At 38.5% G+C, this 21350-nt stretch overlaps 2 long non-coding RNA genes across 11 annotated transcripts in view; one reads left to right on the top strand and one right to left on the bottom strand.

Moving 5' to 3' along the window:
• The first annotated feature begins 1027 nt into the window (after positions 1-1027).
• LOC121110471 overlaps positions 1028-21350 on the top strand; it is a 30969-nt gene continuing 10646 nt past the window's right edge. The window contains exons 1-3 of one of the 3 annotated variants that reach the window (XR_006938936.1): positions 1028-7077; positions 10342-10481; positions 15437-19275. This is a non-coding gene — a long non-coding RNA (uncharacterized LOC121110471). Of the gene's footprint in view, positions 10482-15436; positions 19276-21350 lie in introns of those variants that run through there. The other 2 variants (XR_005858976.2, XR_005858975.2) reach the window with 2 other exon arrangements.
• The window catches only part of LOC112532097, a 217052-nt gene continuing 197147 nt past the window's right edge, over positions 1446-21350 (bottom strand). For 7 of the 8 annotated variants that reach the window (XR_005858969.2, XR_005858968.2, XR_005858970.2 and 4 more), the window contains 4 exons: positions 15640-15803; positions 14865-14951; positions 12266-12348; positions 1446-10532 (listed from right to left, as the gene is read on the bottom strand). This is a non-coding gene — a long non-coding RNA (uncharacterized LOC112532097). The remainder of the gene's footprint in view (positions 10533-12265; positions 12349-14864; positions 14952-15639; positions 15804-21350) is intronic. The other variant, XR_006938935.1, reaches the window with a different exon arrangement.

The raw sequence follows: 21350 nt of genomic DNA on the forward strand, positions 1-21350 counted from the left end.
TTGCTAATTTTCACTCTGTAAAAATGTGTTGACACAAGGAGTATAATAAACAGTGGTTGGGTCACATAAATAGTGAAGCATTTACCTGACCCTGAGCCATTATTATAATTAGCTCACTCTCACACATTATAGTCTGTTCTTCAATCCGCCACTCAGTGAACATCCAAAAGGACATCCACAAAACAGTACGAGCTCACAGGCCCAGACAGACTGGGGAGAACTGTTTCCATCCTGCAATAGCATAGCAGAATGCGGTGGCAATTCTTTCTAAGCCTTTAAGAATGACAGGAATAGCTCTTGTTTCAAGTTACTCTTGTTCTGCAGATTTTTTAAGACACTATTTTATAGGAGAATTGGGCATATCTGTGTTCTGTTAGAGCACACAGAGATTCAGTACTTGAGTAGCAACAATAGCAACAAATATCCAGGATGTGTACAGAACTGCACCCCAAATGCAGTCCTACATGCCAAGCGTGTATTGTGCTTATTGCCCCTTGTCATAAATTTCCTCTAATTTGAATATCTGGCAATATTTCGGATGGGAAAAAAAAGATTTAATTTAAAGAAGATTATCAGCTGTTCCGAGTTTTAGAGTCAAATGCCAGATCTTTCCAGCTTTCACGATATAATACAAACAGGTTATTTTTATAATATGAAGAATTCTGGGTTGTTTTTTTTTTTTCTTTTTCTTTTTCTCTCTCTCTCTCTCTTTTTTTTTTTTTTTAAACAAAGGAACACATGACATCATGGACAAACAAATATTGTGTTGGTTTGTTTCTAATAATGGACACATTTTTAAAGTTAGGATAACAGGAAAAATAACAAGATAAAAGGAAAAAAAGATGAAGTTAGTGTTGAATGAATTAATAGCAGGCAGGTGGCTGGGTGGGTGTCATGGCAGATAAACACTGAGATGAAGCCAAGGTAATTATAATTATAATCTGGCTAGTATTGCTTTCAGCTGAGGGTATATAAAAACCTCTGTAAGTTAATACTGAGATGTTCCGATCAGCCTCCTTCTCGCCTGCTCCCCCAAAACACAATCTCTCATACATTCAAATTCATGCTTTAAATATATTTATTTTCTGAGTATGGTAATTACAATGTTGTTATGAGGGCTACCCTGCTTCAACTAGAGTTCAAGCAACTTTCCGCTCTCCTTGTGCAATCCTGGAAAACATCAGTGTGTGATCGGCCGAGTCTCTCCTGGCCCCAGTGTTTGTTGGACAGAATTCACCTCTTTCTATCATTCTCTCTTGCAGGCTCTGTCTCTCCTCGCTGTGCTATTCACAGGGGTATAAAATGCTCAGGCAAACAGAAGTCAATGGCAGATGTGTCGGCAGCACTTCTTTCTGTAATTTTACTAAATGGATGTAGCCCATAAAAGCAGCCTTAATTAATGGAAACATTTTAAAGGTACTTATAATAAGAATGGAAAACAAAAGTTGCCAAAAGAAATCTTTATTAACAAAGTATGCTTAGAAATTACTTTCCTGAAGGTGAAAAAAAAAAGATCTTATGTACACAAAAACTAAAATATATATATATATATATTTATTCAAACATCCTAAAAATCTTAGAGGACTCGGGTTTGGGACATATTTTCTCTTGCTCCTGTGTAACAGGGGGAGATGCTTTTACTGTGTCTCAGGGGTCCTTTATTATTTAGAGGTCTGAACCTGAAAGGTGCTGAGTGCTCTCAGCTCTCATTGACTTCAACGTCACCCAGCCCTTCAACCGATTTCAATGGGATCTGGGGGAACACCACATCCCACAGCAGATGTTTTCCCCATGGAGCATCTTCTCCAGTGAATCCCATCTCTAGGAACACCAGGGCCTTGACTTGGATTTGGAAGAGCTCTTAGAAGTGTGCTAGTGTGCTGAGTTATATCCATACCAGACAGCACCTCAACAGCATTTCACTAGATGTCTGAAAATTAGTATATATTTAAGTATTCCACCTTCCTGAATGGCCATACTTTTTTTATTTCCTATGGAAGGTGTGACAACGTGTCTTTTTGTTTAAATATTAAGCCATTGTTTTGAAAATAATAATAATTTAAAGAAAACCTTAGGTTAATCTGTTCTCAGCAGGCACATAACCTAGACCATGACCCTTGTCATTTTTTAAAGCCACCAGTTTATTTTTGCCTATACACATTTTGCATTGTTTTGTTGTGGAAGAGATGCTGGTGGAGAAACCAAGTGAACCCCAGGTCTTGTTTCACCAAAGGAGATGGCTTCCGTTAGAAAAATGCCCCCTCAAACACTACCTGACACTGGCATTCCAGTTCAAAGCAAACTGTTCCTACCATCTGTGACAAAGTCCCTTTAATTCTCCAAACACTCCCCTGTAAAATGCAGCTATTAAGAATAGCCATATATTTTGCTACATTTGTATGTTAGAGTTGTTTTCTTTCATTCCTGATTGAGACAGAATCATTGTATTGTTAACCCGGAGAAGTTCTCTGTCCTTTTTAATTCCAGAATAATGAAACTCATTGGAATTTGGCGGCACTCAGTCCTGCTGACTAATCGTTGGCAATGGCTAATGGCAATTTTTAATCAAATCTTATTATTAAATCAGAATATATAAAAGATTTAGAAAATGCAAGGTTGCAGCTAGAGGTCATTAGTCATGAGCACAAGAAATAATCAATACAATTATGGTTGCTTGAATTGCGTTGGATGGGCCAGGTGGTGTGGTGTGATAATGCATTACCCTCTCACCTCTGGTGTCCAGCCTGCAGCACAGATAACAGCAAGTTTGCTGGTTTCCATCTCAGCTCTGGTGGATGCTTGAACATGCAGAAACCATTAAAAGGAATCCAACCAAATGGGTAAAATGAAATTCTTAGCCAGACTAGTGTAAATTTTCAATGGAGTTATTCCAGATTTACCACTCACTTCACAACAGTTTTTTATCCGTGTCTCTTCTAAAACTAAGACATTGCATTGGATGATGGGAACAAGCTAGGAACACTCACTTTACTAAACCGTGAACAGCTTAACCTACTGTTAATCACTGTAGTACAAGTAGGAAGTAATTGAAATGAAGTCATTATAGATTTATACTAACAATGACAGAACTGCATTGTTGAGCATTTCCTTTTCATTATGGGTACTGAGGTTGCCTTCTCTTTCTTGTCTTAGGAGTGTATTTAAGAAAGGATTCTCAAGAGGAAAAAAGGACTAGGAAGGGCTAAAAAAAAAGGAGAGTGTGGGTAGCAGGTGGAGCTACAAGCAATCTGTGAAAAAGCTGCACTTCATCCTAATAAATGAATTTTCCATCTCAAACTGGAGTTAACTCAGTGGCACCAGAAAAGTTTACACCAGCTGTGAATCTGGCCCTACTGGCAAGTGTTCAAGCAAAAATATTACCATCCGCTAGCATTTACTTTCCAAAAGACATGCTTTTATTTATCTCTTTTTAACAAAATTATTGGCTTTCCTCCAGCGTTAGGCAATTTCTGAAGAATTTCACCCATGGCATCTACCTGGACAAGAAGCTGGTGTCTCTCCCCTCTCAGTGAACACTGAAAAATGCTTGATTACCAGTAGAGGTCAATGTCTGGAGCTTTATACATCAGGAGTATTACACTTACTGAGAACTTAAATATTTCCTTAAATGCTTATTTTGGAGAGAATTTTCTCATACCAAAATGTTCTCAGTATCACTTTGTGTCATTGTATTCCTTGCACTAAAGACACATCCACCCTCAAAAGCAAGCACAGGAAATTCCAACACTACAAAAGCGGTTTGTTCATATAAAGGTGAGATTTTGGCCTGACAGGCCAATAAAAAAGTGGTTGCTCCTGAATTCTTCTTCTTCTTTTTTTTTTTTTTTAACAAATGCTAAAAAATACCTCATTTTTCTTACATAATATTCAATCTTGTGTATCTTTGTGCACATGTATAAGAAATAAAAATTCACATAGCAAGCTAACCACCAGCCATATAGTCATAATTGCTTCTGGAAATATTGTACTTGAAGACATTTTCACATCAGCTGAATGTGTTCAAGTATCATCATAACGTGGTGTTTACACCAGATTAATACCATGTGCTGTGTGGGAATTATGTCAGGTTATAAATGGAAATACAGTACACAATCTGAAATTCAGGAATATGGTAGAGTCTAATTTCTTTTAAAGTGCTGTTAATCAAGAAGAGCACAAGTACACAGGTCTGAATAACAGCGCTCTCAGTTTACGCTGGTATAGTGAGGGTAGGACCCAATTCCATCTGCCCTCAAGTTTCGTTAAACAAGTCATAAAAATATCACCAGTTACAATTATTTCTGCATAATAGTAGTGGACTAATGAATTCATTAAAGCAGACAGGAGTGCTGCTAGAAAACCATGGTGAGCTCTCCAATCTGATGAGAATTCTTTTTCTAGCTTTTTTTCTCCCAAAATGGCGCCACTTCTCCATGGCTCCTCTAGGCCTCATGTGATGCTGTCAACACATTTCAACTCAACGCTGAAAGCACTTGTTTAATCTGCATTTTGCTCACTGCATAAATAGTTTAACAGTTGTCGAGAGGGTCAGAAATAGGAATAAAAGCACAAAAAAGTGGGAGAAGACGTGAAGAATGCAGCAGCAGAATGAGACTAAATTGAAAACTGAGTTAAAAACAGATGAGGAATTAAGGAGTAGAAACTGAGAACCAAAACCAGTGCAATCCAAGGGAACTTTCCATTGATTTCAATCAGACCCCTGGGGAACAAAGACGTGGAGAGTAATGACACTGAGAGAGATGGCATTGTTACCACAACAGACCTTAGCAAAGTGGGGGCGTATGGCTGCAGAAAGCAATGGTTTGCCAAGGGAATATCTTCCAGCACTGCCAAAGAAGAGGTAGGCTCTACTTCATGGGGTAGGAGGACTGGTTCAGAAGCCAGGCAGTTGCATGAAGTTGGCACTGGGCTCCACGTACCCATTCATAGTGCTTATTAGCTCTGTGATGAACCAGGCCAGAGAAGGAGCATGGCAGAATCAGGTCCCTCAGCTCTCTGCAGAGCTGTCCCATGTATTATGTTCAGACTGCCTAAAACAAGGAGAACACCTGATTCCTTGGCCAGCTCCCTAAATTCATACTCAAGTTCTTCTGAAAAGACTGCATTGCTCAGGTTAGTAGCTGGGAAAAAAAGAAAAAAGGAAAAAAAAAAGACAAGAAATGGCAACACTACATTAAAGCTCTGAGTCTAAATGAGACTGACTGAGCAACATTATGTGAGAAGATTTCAGAAAATTACAGCATGTGAGAAGATCTCAAAAGTAAAGGGCACATTAATCCCTCATAAAGTATAATTCGAGTTTAAAGATAATTTTCATCTTAGAGTGGATATGCATGCTGTAGGATCGTAGCTTCTTGTGTAAGTAGTGAAGTATCTGCAGGGTATTCTATGGAGTGCTTCCCTGTGGCACAGTAAGTTATCCCCTGTATCTTCCATTAAAACATGCTATATGTTCATGTTATTCACATAAACATTACCTAACTCTCTTAGTGATGACAGATTGCCATTTTGATTAAAAATTTAAGGGCATGCTGTTGGTTTGACCCTGATTCATCTACTGAGTAGGACGTGATATCTTTTGTGCTAATCTAGCTCTAAGCAGATTAATATATATATACTTGTATAAATATATACCCATACACATACAAAAATATATCTGTACCTAAAAAAGTGTTGGAGGACTGAATGAAGGAGAGCATTAACTCTCTCTTTGCACAGGTCCTATTAATATGAAAATTAGTGTAATATGATTAACTGCTCCTTTTAACACCAAAGAGTGAGTCTTGAGAGATTATTTTGCAAGATGATAACATTTCCCTATCCGGTTTGTAACCCTAGGGAAAACTGAAAAAATGTGGATTTTGATTTGAACAATAATGAAATGGTAAGTGATATAGCTTTGCTGTCTTATAATGACTGTATTAATTTGCAAGCTGGAGTGCTAAACCAGAATGGAGGTGCTTGAGGAGATATGCCTGTTATCTAGGCAACAGTTAATATGATGAAAAAGCTATTTAGAAGCAGCTCCATGTTTTTATCATAAATATAACTTTAATTCCTTGAGAATCTCCATAAAGTCCTGGTAGAATGTAATAAATGCAACATAATCTAAAAGAGAAGACTGTCATCTATAACCATTCCCAATATTAGTTATGGATCTTTTAAAGTTTGAAAGCACTTTCTGTAAGAGAATCTATCCCATATATTCCATCCTATATTACTTTCCAGTTTAGAAAAATGACTTAACTGTGATAAAGAGATTCAATTTTTACCTTTTGCTTGCTTTTGAGTTAGCATGGCAGACCTTATCTATTAATTTGCCAGTAAGAATCTCTCTTCAATTGTGCTTTTTTTCCCCCAAAAGTGAAAAAGTCTTTTCAATTTTAATTTCAGCGTAGGAAAGAAGTGCTCCACAAGCAGATGACAAAATGGAACTATATGCAGACTGTGTTTTATCACCAGACTAAAAATGCAAAGCTTCTTTCAATACAGTGCTCTTATGATTGTCAAAAATTTTTATTACTGATATTTATATGTGATGAGGCTGAAGAAGGACTTTTATTAACTGGTGAGACTATACAGATTTCATGTCACATTTACTGAAGCTAAATTTAATTTGGCAAGGCTGTAAACCATAGCCAATTTTTCTACAGCAATACCCTAATTTCAGCCTTTGGAAAATAATCTTTTTAAAGTTCCTTGGAGGTCAGCCTAGAGGCCTGGGAAATGAAGGATGGAACCAAGAAATAAACACAGGGCTAAACTGAGTTTCCCACAACATACAGTTCAGACCTCAGTCAGAACCTCCCCAGTCTGGCCTCTCCATGGCACTCATGTTTTGCCTCATCTTATGTTGCATCTCAGTGAAGATATACTGGCACACTCTGCACACATATTTGGGCAAATGATGCTGTATTGAGGAAGGAAGAGACTGAAGAGTAGCCTTTACACAACACAACGCATTGCCAGCAACTGACATAGGCTAGCAGGCTGATGTTCTGGGGCAGTATTTAAGGCATTGTCAGTTGGTTGGTCTTGCCCAGATGCATAGAGCAGGTAGGTATTTTTTTTCTCAATTTTTGTACGGAGAGCTGAATGAACTTTAGGTGTAGGCGTTTTGGTAAGAACAGTTCAGGAGCCTGGTGTACTCATGAGGCAGATGTTGTTTGCAGTAGGCTGAAGCATGTGATGCTGTTGTAGAGTCTGAAGGCAAGTGTGTTGTTACCAAATAGTGGTACAACACGAGTAAATGAGGAGGTAAATAAATATTTCCCAAAGGATGGGGAACAAATCTGGGTAAAGACAAGGAGTAACATCATTTCTCAAGGAAGGGTTGGATCCTCTAGTCCTGTTTAAAGTAAATACAGGGCAAGAAAAATAAGATTTATTGGTAAGCACTAGAACATGTGTTCTGATGTTTATTTGGGCAAAAATTATTTTTCCTCCACATGACAGTGGCACAAAAAAATGTACTGTTATAAGTTGAGGCAGACTTCTAACTTTGAAGAGGAAAAGCTCTTGGGGAAAGTATGGGAAATATTAAAATATATGACTACCGTTTACTTTTTTTAAGCAAGTATAAAATGCCTCTAACCAGCCCTTGACTTACAATCACTGAGAACGTGAATATTATGACAGGAGAAGCTCTCTGCTATCTATTCACATAAGCAGTTACTCGAATAAGGAGCTGTCATCCTTTCTATGAGGGTTTCTCTGAAAGTAATGCATTCTATATTATAATGCTGACCCATCACATCAGAGGTGGATGGTGGTGGTATGGCAGTAGAGACTGAACCTCTATATCTGTCAGTATACCATTACATTTTATTGCCTTGTGACTGCAGCAGAGGGGCAGTCTGACAAAATGGCGTCTGACACAGAAGTGCAAATGAAGCAAAGGCATGTCATTGAATTCCTCCATGCAGAAAAAGTGGCACCCAGTGACATTAACCAGTGCTTGCTGAATGTTGATGGAGACCAAACAGTGAATGTGAGCACAGTGAGGCAAGGGGTGGTGTGTTTCAGCAGTGGAAACAGTGACAGTGGGTAATCTGCACTGGTGTAGATTTTTACAAGTGCGGCATGCAGGCTCCTGTTCATTGCTGGCAAAAATGCATAGCTAGTGGTTGTGACTATGTTGAAAAAATAGTGTTTTGTAGCTGAAAGTTTTCTCTGTCAAACAGTGTTATTGTGGTCTTTGTACCTGTTGCAGTTTCCATGGAAATAAATAGGAGGCATTACTTTTGGGGCAACCTACGCATATATTCTGCGTGCTAACATCATAGACACAGCTTTTTGCATCACATGGCAGAAAAGATTTTGCCTTCTCCTGAGACAGAACTGACAGGACACGATGGAGAATCTGAGGGAATCTGAAGGATATCCTCCCCACACCAGTATTTACCTTTAAACACTCTCTCCTGGCTTAGGGCAGCAGGAAGGAAGTTTTTTTGTTGAGCTTTGGTCTTCAGAATGCCTACGTTTATGTGCAGATTGCAGGATGTTATGGCGTTGGCTATGTCAATATTGTCTGAGTGCATTCTTCAACCCTGTAGCTCTGAGCAGGTAGAAGTCTGTCTGTAGCTAAATGATAAGGCTCTATCTGCAGTAAGTATAATAACATCGTCCACACACACGTACAGACGGCTACAGAAGAGTGATGAGACATTTTGTTTTGCCAAATATAGAACCTAATGAAAGAAATCACGGGTTCTACATTTTAGCGCCTGAGACTTTTAATCGTTGAACTTTTGAGTTCAAGCTCTTGGCTCTAGAAAAATTCAGGCTTTTATTGCATTATTTAGTCCTTCCTTCTCCCGCTAAAATCCTAGGGCTCGAATTAATTACACACACAAATCTTGGCACAGGTTTCAATTTAAAGAGAAACATTTTTCTTCTGTTAACTTTGTGCCTTTCCTCCAGTGGAGGGACAAGTTTTGATTACAACTGGGAACACAGTCATCCCAGAAAGGCTTTGGAAAGAAACATTTCTTCTAAAGCTTAAAATATTTTGCAAAACTCACTTTCATCAAAGCTCCTTCATCACTGCTATTAAAATATATGTCACCAATTTCATTTAGGTTTATGCAAAAAAAGAATCCATAAACTGCTGTCATTTCTTTTCACTGCCAATTTCTCGGCTGGTATAAACCACCATTATTCCAGCTTGGTAACGCTGCTGTGCATCCAGCTCTGGATCTGGCTCCTGCTTTCCATTAATTGTGATACAGGGTAACTGGATGAAATTCTGTGGCCTGTGTTTTATAGGTAGTTAGACTTGATGCTCTAATGGTCCCTCTTCTGCCTTTAAATTCTATGAATCTAATGAAAATTGTGTGTGCATCAAGGGGAAAATACGCCTGTTTACCATACAAAATTCTTGTGCCTCATTTCACAAGAAGCCAGGATTTCTTTTCACAGTATTGATAATTATATTACAAACAGTATTTAGCACATGAAATTAATAAATCTTTTGCTTCCTCGTTTACACCCGTTTCCCATATTGTATTAGTAACCACACATTAGCTAATCAGCAGGTTGAGGGGAAAGCTGCCAAAAGCAGATCTGATAATTGGCAGCATTCAAACAATCATAGCAGGAAACTTTACACTTCCTGCAGACAAGGCTACTGATGAAGACAATGCTGAGATATAACTTTAGGGGAAAAGAATTAGGATGTTTAGTACTTTCATGTTTAATGATCTCTTGAAAAACTGGATTCACAGCTCATGGGAGGCACAGGTATTTTGCACAGAAACAATGTAGAAAACCACCCAACACTGGTAAAGGGAGTTCTGATAGCCTAGTGATCAACTAGAAGCATTCATGAGATTTGTCCTCTGCCAAGTTTTACAAGCCATTTAAAACACCTTTTTATTTGTCTACATCCATATATGGTACAGTTATTACTGTAATAGGTGAGAACTTGACACATTTATCAGCACAACATTCCCGAGATAAATATCAACAAATCCATCCCACTGGTAGCTATTTTAAACACACATCAGCTGAGTTTTAGACCTACTCAAGACTTCAGGTGATTTAGATGAGATTTAAAACAAAATTCAATGTTCTAATTTTCCACTCATCTACTGCTTAGCTTTGGCACTATCTAAATTCTTTCAAGCGTTTAAAGTCACCCAAATTTCCTCATATATTCTCCTTTAAGGAATAGAAACACTTCAGTCTTCACAGTGTGAAGAAGCTGTAGCTCTTCGGTCAAAGAAGTTCAACTTTCAGCATTATCCGCCACTAAGCATCCTTCATTTATCTCATTGTTGGCAGCATTCTTGCTAATGTTTTACTTCACATATCTTTCAGATCAAGTACAGCAGGAATGGCTGTAGAAGAGCAGAGATGAAGATCTCCCACTTCTCCTCACATCTGAGTTGACTCAGGTTCTGTGGGCAAACATACCTGTGAGTTTCTTTCACAGAGAGGAACAGTTTCAACAGGAAAAGGTGAAGTGTCCTTGTTTCAAAATAGGCTGTATCTGGAGAAGGAGAACAGTCCTAAAGAGATGGCAGAGAACCAAATAAACAAAAATAAAAATAAGGACAAAAATAAAAAATAAAAATAAATGCAACATTATGAGTCGTCACAGGAAATGCTTTCCTGTATGTTAATATATAAAACGTGCAATTTCTACAAACTGTATATTTAAAAAACATCCTTGGCAGTAAGATATACAGAAAGTAACAGAGTATGAAGAAGTAAGGTCCAGTCAAAACTTTGCAACGAAGCTGCCTTTGTAGCCACTGAAGGCAGATACACTCCTCAGGAGATGTGCATTTTGGTGGTAGATTTCTGATACCTGCACTTCTTAGAATACAGTCAACTTCTGCTCGTGACTATTGAATTTCACTCTTATCATCTCCTTTACTGATCTGAAGCTCTTGGGGCTGTGTAGGAATCTCAAATTCTGGGGCTGTCATACCTTCGTTTGGAATGCACTCAAGGAATAAACAGCCTCCAAATTAATGGAAAACGAGCCCAAAATTTTGCACATTTTATTTCTACTAACTGCTGAATTCTTCAAGCCATCAAGCATGGGAAGACCTCAAAGGATATGCTTACTGTGCTTACTACTACAGAATATTAACAGCAGAAGGAAAATGCAGGAAAATCCCACCCTTGAGGTAATCCCTAACTTGACCAAAAAAAGAAAAAAAAAAATCTTTTGCTTTTACTTTCAAGACAAGCAGATCAGAACCCTCTGGTAAACCATGTGTTTTGTGGATTAAATCTTCACTTTTCCAAGGTCACACAGCAAAAAGGAATAATAGTCTTCCCCTACAAATTTCAGATTTACCATTTAATTAATTGACTTTGGCAGTTGGCACACAACCTTTAAAAAAAAAAAAAAAAAAACATTCTGAAATGTCAGCCTTGAAGGGGGAAAAAAAAATCATTTGATGAATTTAATCTAAGTGCCAACCAAAGCACAAATGTTCCCTGTGGACCCGTTACAACACTGGAGTTCACAACTGATTGCTTGGGAATGAGCAAATTAATGCAGCAAAATATTTACTAGCTAAGTAGATGTAGTTTAATATATATACTCTACTCGCCAGATATTTACACCTGTATCCTATAAAACACTGAAATCTTCAGACTTGTTAAATTAATTAATTTAATTAAGGTAAATAAATAGAAATCCAGGTTGCTGTTTTCCCAAATAAGAAGTTTCACAGGCTGAGAGTGTTCATTTATGATTTCGATTTTTTCTTGTTGTTTTGTTTTTTTACAAATGTGAGAAACCACAAAAAGTTGTTCTCCTGCTTCCTGTACGTACACGTTGTGCAAATTATATATAGTCTACTGGATAGTCTTCAGCAGTGAACTTCAGGTACCATCTGTACATATTTCTGGCACTATTTATTTGCAATTAACCAGGGCCTTATGTTTTATCCCCTGCAACTTAAAGTCTTAAATGCTGGAGGAGGTAATTTTAGCAGAAGGGAATACTGAAGCCAGCATCAGGCTTTCTAATGAGAAAAACCTATCCTGTTACTCCCTATTTAAACCATTGCGACTGAGAAAGATTGCTTTTCCTAGGTAAAAAAAAGAAATGGTCTTGGCAGAAAAGAAAAAAAAAAAAAGTTTTAATAGCACCTGCAAGTGCAGATTAAATCATTTGTAACGATTCATTAAACTTGATGTCTCAGATACTCCACCAGTGAAAACAAGCTCCACTGATTTCACCAGATCACGAGGACTTAACTAAGAGGCGATGGTAATTTACCCCAGGTGACCCAAGGTGTCCGGTCATGTAATAACCCTTTCATCCCTCGGAGCTTCTCTTTGGGTCAGTGTTAATAGAAAAACCTGTAAGAAAGCAGATATTGATGTGAAGTACCAGAACCGTCACTGATGCTGGAGACTGTTTCTCCTTCTCTTCTTTCACCTCACCACACTCATCCCACCCCACCCAGAAGCGGGTAAAACAGAAACTGCACATCCTGAAACTTGCAGATGCACTCATCTTTCTGCAGAGACATCCAGCTTAGGGAGAACAACTAAGAGAAAAGCTGCAGGTTCAGAAAAATCCCACTATTCACAAAATCACATGAACTATCTATGTGTGGATCCCCATATGAGTAGTAGTAGTCTAAAGATACAGCAAGTGAGGTAGAGCTATGAGCCACGTGGACATCACCAGTGAAGGAACAGGCAGAAAAATGCAGACTGCAACCTCTATCAGCTAAATTGCTGCTCTGCTGCTAAAATATGGGACTAAATTGGGCAGGCAGCAAACAGATTGTGACAACTCGGTGTACCTCAGCTCTTCATAGCTCTACTTTCAGTAACGCTATTTCAATGTCCTAAATGCTGAGTGATGGATGCTTTAGCACCCTTCCCAGAAACACCCACCTGTGATGGTAAGATTGGTGGAAATGACTCGTGATGATGAAAATATAAACATTTCATCCCAGCCATTGGTCACATTCTCTTAAGTTGAGTGAAATTCTCTGAAACTCACTAGTATACAAGTACCTCTGTGTGTGAGCATGTATAAAAGTGAGTGAGGGTGTGGGTGGGGAAAATATGTGTGGTACAGTACGAATAAAACAGAAAACCCCAACCCTCTCTCTTTTCATGCACAAGGAAGGCCAGTCTATTCATGTCAGTGCGAGCACTTCTGAAACAAACAAACAGGAAAAGAGGGAGAAAATGACCATGTTTCTCTCCAGTTTTGATACCATCCCTGAAAGCTGGTGAAGAATTATGTGCCAGCACATTAAGGAGAAGGAACTGATGAGTTGTACAACAAGGAGAACATGAACAAACATTAATACAAAACAGTAAGTGAAGAAGTGATGAGGATTAATGAAATGTGAAAGCCTGGTTAAATTAAATCAGGGCAGCACAGAAGAATGTAACCAAACCACAAAATACGGGTCTCATCATTTCATGGAAATATGTTTTACCCTCTTCTGGCACAAATTTACCAGAACTGAGAGAGAGACTCAGAAGCTCTGAATTCCCCTCCTTCTTCTTAGGCTCAGTAGCACCAAAGGGCACGATGTGCGCGGTGTGACAGGGAAGCAGTGGCACTGCTCTGAACATCTCCCACCGCAGTCACAGGAACTGCAGCCAGCTGCCACGCACATTTATGTGTACACTCCACATATTGTATTGATTACAAACAAGAATAACTGAATGTATCCCCCAGTTCCTGAAATAACACAGGAGCAGTTTTGCTGGGTCAGACTGAGCATTTTTTTTCTCACATTCCCTGCAGTGGATCTAGAGAAATGTAAAAGAAAAAGATGAATACATATTCATTGTTTCCAATTGCATCATTCATGTTGTCACGATTTGTTTTCTGATATACTATATTTATTCCACCAACCTGTATAATTAATTTCTATGCATCTTTAAACCTTTTTTTGCATTCATGTGTTTATGAGTTGCTCAGCCCAACCACATGCTTGGTTTCAAACCCAACATCTAAGAATCACAGAATCTTTTGAGTTGGAAGGAACCTTTAAAGGTCATCCATCCAGATCTCATGCAATGAACAAGGGACATCTAGAATCGGTTACAACTGATGTCTACTAGTTCCAGTGCTGCAAGAGGGGTAGAATTATCTTTCTCTATTCACCTTCCCAGGGCCCTTCATTATCTCAGGGACTTTCATTAATTTATCCTTTCTGCCTGTTCCATACATTTGACTTTCTTTCTTGCTCTCACCTGTACAGAATTCTGGGCTGAAGTTTTCAGAGAACCCAAAAATCTTTTATTCTAGGAGGTAAGAGCCAATCCAAAAGGCATTACTAAATATATAAAAGTTAGCATCACTTTACGCATATTATTACTGAAACACAGTTGCCATAACACAATCAGTATCATCATATCCGTTTACAACTCTTTACAGCATGTACTTTTCCTAATAGCCTTGTATTATTTGTTACTTCAGTATTTCCTCTGCCAGGTATTTTTCTAACAGGTACTTGCATACATCTTTTTGGGACTTCACTAATGAACTACAACTGAAAAAGCTGACCTTTTATTCCTATCCTTTTAATTAGCCCTTACGGAGGAGCAGCAAAAGAAGAGAATGGAATACATGAAATATTGGAAAACAGTCTGTGATGATGAAGCGCTCTTTGTCTCAGTGCATAATATACATGAAACAAACTGGCAAATCTGCACATTTTCCTTATTTGCACTTCTTGTGGCACCTGAGATTGTATGATTCACAAAATAGTTTCTTCCTCAAAAACCCAGCATTTCAAAACTAAGGAACTCTGATCCATCAGACAAGAGTATGAAAAGGAAAAGGAAAGAGGGAAAAAGGTAGAGGGAAAACCACTCTGTTTCCTTCCCCATGAGCATACCTCACTGGCTAGATAGCAGTATGCACCATGGTCGCACTCCATGATGAAGTTTCCAACTTCAGATCCTGCTTTCGTCTTCAAAAATACCTGCAGAACATATGCAGAAAACATCTATTCTCCATTCTTGTACTCTCCTTTTTTTGGAGCTGCATAATGTTTGAGTTCAGAAGAAAGATAATATCTGGGGCCCATATGCTACTGAAAGTAGTTTAACTCATAATTTAAATCTCCATTTTTAGAAATGCTTACTTCTTTCCAATTTCCCCTCTACAGAAAATGCTAGTGTACCCATTTGAAGGGAACGGACGCTTCTCAGCCTATTTCCATTCTCAGCTACTGATCATTATTAATTGATTTCGTAAATGGACAGAACCCTTCAGGGGCATTACGTGATCAGTAAGCTGCATTGGAAAGCCATAACATGATACCATAGAGTATGAGGACTGCTCTGAAAGTAATGCCTCCTATTTTATAATATTAGCCCACAAAGTCAGAAGCAGATATTGATGGTATGGCAGTAGAGGTTGAACCTTCCCACCAATAACCCGTTATGTTCTGTTGCTGTGTGACAGATGGCAGCAGAGGGATTGTCTGACAAAATGGAGTCTGACCTGGAAAGGCATATGAAGTGTGGAACTGAACTCCTCCATGTGGAAAAAATGGAACCCATTGACATTCATTGATGTTTGTTGAACATTTATGGAGACCAAACAGTGGATGTGAGCGCTGCGAGGTGGTAGGTGATTCTACTCCCCTTCTCACAAGAATAACCTACCTCATTCATGAAGGTGACTTTTTTTAACCCTGTAGATCATTCCCTACATAGGCTCCTGGTCCCTCCCCATGACAGGACCAGTGGAACCAGCGGTGCTATTTCTCTTCATGTCTTTGTCCTTAAGAGAGGCCTAGGTGACAACAAAGCTGCTGACCAGAAGTTATCTGGAATGAGGGAAGATGAAAATATGAGAGAGAAGCAATGACTACTGCCTTCTGTACACCTTACTTTTCATTTTGTAGTGAAACATTGAGTTTGCACTGGTATTGGCTTTTTTTCTTACTTTTATTTTTAAGAAATTCTTTTTTATATTGCTGACTTTCCAAGACTCTCTCCTTTTTAGAGGGATAATTCTTTCCTTCCACATTTGCATGTCCTGTGCCAGAAACCAAAAAGAGGAAAGGAAACCTGGTCTTTTCTCCTGTTTTGTATGCTTGCATGTGTATTTAAGATTTTTCCTTTTCTGATTCGAAACATACATACTAGCAGCCCAGTAGAATTTATACTTTCTTAGTTTTTTTTTTAATTAATCTTCATCAGACATAGTTAAAATGGATACTCAGGCCTGGTATAAGCTTATTTCTTTAGTCATCCACATCCAAAGTATATGTTTGTAATAATCTGTGAAGCGACAGTATGGCAGTCCTCCAGTTTCCATACTATCACTCAATAGTTTTTTACCTCACTGTCAAGGAATATTAGCAATCCCTAGGAGCAAGGAAGTCCAGAAGCTATACCTGACATTGCCCAAAACTCATGACAAAGTAAGTCCAATCTGGACGTCACATTTGGAATAGATGGTTACTTTCCTTCACATCTCTATTATAGCTAGCTCATTCACATTTGTCTTGCCAATCACGTGAGCAAATTCATGAGAAAAGCAAATCAAAAAGCATAACACGGCACTGACAAATGTCTGGATGAGATAGGTGACCTATCTGTTCCTCCCTCAAGTCTGGCATGCATGAGATTTATTCATGAATAAAGCTTTATGACTGTACACTGCACTGCCATCACAACACCCATATATAACTTTAAGACAATTCTGCCAGATATGCATGGTCAGCAAAATGGAGAGAAAGGTGCTGGGTGTTGGGTCCCATGGTCAAAGGAAACTTGTGAAAGAATATTTCTCTGTGTCAGAGGAATGCTACTTCCTTTCCGCATGCAAAATGGCAATAGTCTCTAAATTGTTTGAAGAGTCTTTCATAAATCTCATTTATACTGGCCTGGTATTGGTAACTTAAATAGTCCCTGTTATAAAGCAGTCTTTTAACAGCAATAGCAGTGCTTGGCATAGCAAACACTTAGGCCCAGCTGCTCTGTGGGCATTACTGCCATATCATAATATCATTGATCTGTAAAATAAAGATAAACCTTGGAAATAAGTAGCAATGCTTCTTCTTCAGAGTTATGTTTAATGAAACATACTTTTCATGTAGTGATTTAATTTCAGTTGGACTAGTTTAATAAGTAAGGTCAAGACCTTTTAAGAACTGCAGAGATCAATGTTGTTGATCTACACAAATTAGAGTTCCACAGCATTACCCTTGAAGCAGTGTGGGAGGCTGATAAATGCACGAGATGTGGTTTTAAGACATAATATTGAAAACAGCATTCCTGTGATTATATAGCTAATATAACATTTTGATTTGGAAACTTGAATATGTGAACTGGAAGTCGTAACGTACCAAGCTTACTTCCTTTCTCTGCTAGTAATGCATTTTGTGTTCTTGAGGACCATCTGCCCTTATAAGACAATTGTAGCTGTCCCATAGAGTTACTGTGAGCATTAGTTAATTACCACTATATGCTTTGAACACATAAAGCCCCATAGCTCACAGAAACATGTATTATAAAGTATAACTATGCAGTTATTGGAAAAGTCCCTGATTGTCTCTTTGAGACAACTGTCACGTAGCACTTACTATACATAGGAAGTGACACACAATGACGAAGCAGTTAAAACTCAAAATGATATTCTTGCTCCAAGACAGAGCATTTGCATTTTTGGAGAATGGTCTTGTTTCTTTTTACAGATTGGCTTAAGAAGCTTTCAGAAAGGCTAAAAATACCTTTTTATATTAACTAGCTTTCCCTTTCTTTGAGCTAAGCACACTGAGGTGTGGAATGGTTTTGATGAGCTCATGAATATTGACACTAGAGCTACAAAGCTACAAACACTAGTGCATCATATGAGCCCATTTTACATAGTGGTAGGAACTATTCATTACTAATTACTAAGGAATCAATATATTTTGAATTTAAGACCTTTATAATCATATAGATCGCCTTCAGACACAATATATACCATAGAATTTCACCCAAGGACTTCTACATAAACACTGTAATTTCTGGTCAAGCTAGAGCAGCTTTTTGCAAAGATATGTTTTAAAATTCTGAAATGACTGAAACTCCACAGTACCTTAAAAAAAACTGTCTTAGCTGCTACAGTCTCATGCATCTTGCACCTTGCGTGAACATCTTCAGATTAAGCTTTCAATCACTGGATCTTACTAGCGCTTTTTCTGCTAAATTAGAGATTCCCCATGTACTGTAAAACTCTTTCTCAACTTGGGTCTTAGAATCCATGATCAAGTCACCTTTTAACCTTCTCTCAGATAATCTAAGTACATTGAGCTTCTTTAATCTTTCAATGTCAGGCAGGATTTTCAGACTTTCAATTGTTCTTGCAGTTCTTTTCTGTAACCTTTCAAGTTTGCCTTAATTCTCCAAGAGTAAGGAGACTCAGCAAAAGGCTTTTGGGATTCTGGGATAGAAATCCCTGGGAAAAAATCTCTAGTATCAGTGGCCGCCGGTTTTTCACATGACTTTAGATGAAGCAGGTTGGCAAGTTGCTCTTAGAACAAGAATCAAAGAACTTACAGTATCCAGTGACTGAAGGTAACAATGAGGCATAGATCAGAGCCTCTAGGACTTAAGACTTGATGGGAGAAACTACATTTTAGTATATTGAGCTTTTTTCCAATCTGAATTAGAATCAAATAACTTTTTTAAAGCTCAGAATCCTCTAGGAAATTAAAACAGCTTTCTTCACACCATTTTATTAATAATTTTACCAGTTTTTCATTCCTTATTCATTGCATTCAATAAAAGCATTTACAAGATCTGTGATTTGGAAAACCTCTCTTTAAATTTTAGAGATTGTTTTGCTAAATCAAGTAGAAAACAATGTTTCTATTACCATCAAATGCTATCAGACTAGGCTAAAATGATAGGGCAATTAATGGTTGGGAATGTTTACATTCATTGATAATTACATAGCATGGTTATTAAGCATTCTGAATATTTGAAATGCACCACTTAACCCAAAAACACCTTGGTTGAAAATATAATAGCGTTATATTTTATTTATAGATGTGTGGCCTAGTCAAAATTGCAGAGTTACATCAACTCCTGCCCCTTCCCAATAATTCTCACTTCCCAGCAGATAAAACAAGCACATGGTCATTAGTAGGTGAAAAAAAATGGAATGAATAACTGAAAGGATTAATGTTATTATTCTCATTCTCTCATGCTCTAATCTGTAAACTGTTTTCTAGGCTAATTCATCATTGCCCTAAAGCTTATTTACTTGTTACTGGAATGTGCATATAAAATGCTCCCAAAAGAGAACAACACATTGGTGTAAATCAGGTCACATGATGCTCTACAACATGGGACTGAGTTTCTCTTCTTTCCTATTCTCACTTCTCTCAGAGCCCACCTGTTTACACCCAATTCACCAGCAAAGAGGCTTGGCATCAGTGTCTGAACTACACTAACGCTACGTCCTCCATTGTTAGTAAAGAGTCAGAAAACTTATAAAGACACCCATTAGGTACTAGTCTTCCTGCCCACATTCTCCTTTCCTTCACGACATATCCTGCTCTTGTTACTGAAGACCAAGGCAGGAATTCTGGATCCTCAGCCCAAATTTTACGCAGCAGTGCATGATGTGTCCACTTTCTCCTAACGCTCTATGCAAACCCAAACAGTTCAGTAAGCAATAAAGTAATTAATTAATACTCTCAGACACTTCTCTAAGGGAAGAATTTTTTTTAAGATAATGGTAACAATGGAGCTGTATAGTTGTCCTCTAAAGAAACAGTAAGTGGTGATATGTCCATTGCACCAGTGGCTGTCCTGGGCAGTATACAAAGGGCTACACATGGGGCAACAAATGCTGGCTTCAAAATACAGCCGTGTACACGTTCCTGAAATACTCATTATTAAAACAGCATGCCTAGCCATGTAGTTTTATTGGCATCCTACGTGCCTAGGGTAGCACCGTCAAGGTCCTCCTGCAGGGAAAGCTGCTGTAGGGTACCAACCAAGGTCAACCTGTGCTCAGAGAGCAAAGCCCATGAGGCTCCTGGGGAGCAAAACGCAACTTATAAGAGCAACTCTAATTCCAGACTGAAGCTCTATCAGCCATTCTGCTTCTTATGTGCCAGAGACCAAGATAAAGGACAGGAAATAAAAACTTCCATTCCCTTTGTTTTAAAATGTATTTCTGTTTATCACTTCATTGTATCATTTTGTGAGGCAGCTTCAAAGCTTTGTAGGCAGGCTGAATATTAACCATTCCACCACGATCCACTCAGTTACTCCTGGCACAGGTTAATCCCTGTATCATAGGCTGCCACCAGTTTGCTAAGCAGCTTAAAAGGACATGTTATAACTCTGACAATGACCCGCTAATGGTTTTACATTTCTCAGAAGTATTATGAGCTATCTTTGTCATTTTTATCTTCTAATGAGATCAATAAATTTAGGAAGCAGACATAGATGGAGCAAACTGCAATGCCACAGCCAAGGACGTGGCATGTATAACTGCTATACTATAAATAATAATGCAGAAAGCATAATCAAACCTTGACTTTTACAGAGGAAAATCGAGTAGCAAGTGCCTCAGCCAGCATTTAAAAAAATCTCCTCATTTGTTAGGAAAACCACGTAACCTCTGATTTCTTCTTTCATATCACACCATGCCAATCTCTTAATGAAAAGCTTCACACTGAGAAACATGTTTCACTCACTGATTTTTTTCTTTTCCAGTGGGAAATAACAGTTTTTGATGTTTTAACCCACCCTCGCAGTCTTTGGTGCCTCTACATGAAATAAGCATGTCAGGTTAAAAGTTTTGCATAGCAGCACAGCACATTTTCCTGTTTCTTGAACGCATATCACTGTCTCTGCCTTCACCCTTCTAACAGCTATGAGAAGTCCTAGGCTTAAAAAAAAAAAAAAAAAAAAAAACCACAGAGATCTCAGGTGGCTTCTAGAGCAGGGACTACAGCTACAGGGTGACGTGTCAGTTCCTCTGACCCACACATTCCTGCTATGCCACATCATGCCCAGCTTGGGGCAAGACCCTGGGCCACCTCTGAAGAAGCTCCTTGGCCTGCCAATTCCCTGGGAAGTGCACAGTCCCAGTGGTCTCTGGGGGGAACCCAGTGTTTGCAGATGGGATTGATGCAGAGTTGTCTGGGGGGATACAGTGTTTGCAAATGGGATTGATGCATCCAGTGCCTGAGAGACCTGGGAGCCAGGTCCACTTGCCCTTCTTGGACATCTAAATTATACTCCTGTGGTTATCTTCCCAAGCACCTTCCCTGCCCAAATAAGCCTGAAATCAATTAAACATTCAGTGGGCCCGAGACCCACATTTTATTTTACTGGTTCCTGTTCAACATAGTGAATTGAAA

The sequence above is a fragment of the Gallus gallus genome, chromosome 3 (genome assembly GCF_016699485.2).
Source record: "Gallus gallus isolate bGalGal1 chromosome 3, bGalGal1.mat.broiler.GRCg7b, whole genome shotgun sequence".
In the NCBI taxonomy this organism is placed as follows: Eukaryota; Metazoa; Chordata; class Aves; order Galliformes; family Phasianidae; genus Gallus; species Gallus gallus.